General features: G+C 26.0%; 1 protein-coding gene across 1 annotated transcript in view; it reads right to left on the bottom strand.

The window, feature by feature from the left end:
• Positions 1 to 1,762, bottom strand: part of LOC106788663 — a gene marked incomplete in the record, with an annotated part of 7,795 nt that overhangs the window by 2,727 nt on the left and 3,306 nt on the right.

Genomic DNA, 1,762 nt, shown 5'->3' with positions numbered 1-1,762 from the left:
AGAGAGAGAGAGAGAGAGAGAGAGAGAGAGAGAGGAAGTGGGAAGCGATAAAATGATTGAGTTAGAAAAAAAGAAAGGAAAAGATAGAAACAGTAGATTATAATATATTTATGGTTTAATTTCTATTTTTAATCCTAGTTTGCGTTGCTTTTTTACTTTTGCGGCTTACTTTTAATATATTTTTTTAAATATTCTCTTCTTCGCGTATTTTTTATCTTTGTTTTTTATTATATATATATAAATGTTGTATTTTGTCTTCAATTGAAATCTTTTCTTTTATTTTTGTTTAATTTATATGCGAACGTATTAAACGAAATCATAATGTCGCACGTTGGATAATAAAATGATACAAAGTTATCGATTAATAATAATAATAATATCAATGTCTTCGATATATAGACGATAATTACTCGCGTTTATTCGAACGTTTATTAATTTTAAATAAGTAAAATTATCTCTCTCTCTCTCTCTCTTTCTTTCTTTCTTTTGAAACAACTCGATTAAAATATTTGTATATTTATTGGCAAAAATATTCCTTCTTGACATGTTTCACTTCAAACACTAGCCAAAGAATATTTCTTATCCCTCCTATAACACCAATCAACCAGAGAAAAATAACGAAAGAGAGAGAGAGAGAGAGAGAGAGAGAGAAGGGGGAGTGGGAGAGGGAAGGAGAGAAGGAAGATAAAGCTAAGCGATAAAAGCATGAAGCATAAATCAATGTTCTAATAAGAAATTAATATAGAGAATGTAATATTCAATAACGTGACTTGTTAGTTAAAGAAAAATCATTTTTATATACGTATATGTATGTGTGTGTTGTGTCTGTGTGTACGTATAGAATTTATGTAATATTTCGAAACACATTCTGAGAATTATGACACATTCAGAATGCAATCATACTGATTTACGTACGGTAATATAGAATCTTGATGAGGTAAATAACAAAGGATAGTAACAATGGAAAAATTAGAAAGAGAAATAACACGAATACGAAAGAATGATTAAATGGGAGAGAGAAAGGATTGTAATATAATAATAAGAGTTACGATAATATCTCTTGTTTTTCTTTTTCTCATTTGAGAATAGGGATAATAGAAATTATAATAAGAATATGATTAATAATTAATAATAATGATAATTAATCATAGGGGTGGGACTTGCTCAAGGATACGCGAAAAACGAAATTGAATTTATAATTTCTATTGATAAATAAAATCTTGAACGTGTTTAATAATATTCATTCACAATTTTGTATAAATAATTAATTTGCATTTGATATATTATAATAAGTTGACACAATTATTGATGTTATATTTGTTTTTTATCGTATATATATATCAAATTTGTATTAAAATAACAATTTATACAAAATATTTGATATTATTTAAGAACGATTTGTTATGTGAAAATTGTGAAATATTTTATTATTGCAATAGAGATAATAATCATCATCCTCATTATCGAATAGATATAATCTAACATTGGGTTTAAATCGAACACAATAAAATTTGGAAATATTTTCTCATCCGTTTACTAACTGTGTTCCGAGAAAATTTTTTTTTTAAAGGATCCACCTTTGATCCTTTTCAATACCTAATCCTTTTTACAAACGTTATAGGTGGCCCACATTAATGGAGAGATACATAACCCTTTTAAATTTCGGTATTTTTAAGTCTCGTAATCCTTGAGCTTATCCTAATAATTATCTTGTAATAATACTATATATATAATATATATTATATAGTATATTATTATATAT

Source organism: Polistes canadensis, unplaced genomic scaffold (genome assembly GCF_001313835.1).
Source record: "Polistes canadensis isolate GaletaPanama2010 unplaced genomic scaffold, ASM131383v1 scaffold_146, whole genome shotgun sequence".
NCBI lineage: Eukaryota > Metazoa > Arthropoda > Insecta > Hymenoptera > Vespidae > Polistes > Polistes canadensis.
The sequence above is the reverse complement of the archived record's forward strand: the minus strand, read 5'-3'. Positions and strand labels throughout refer to the sequence as shown.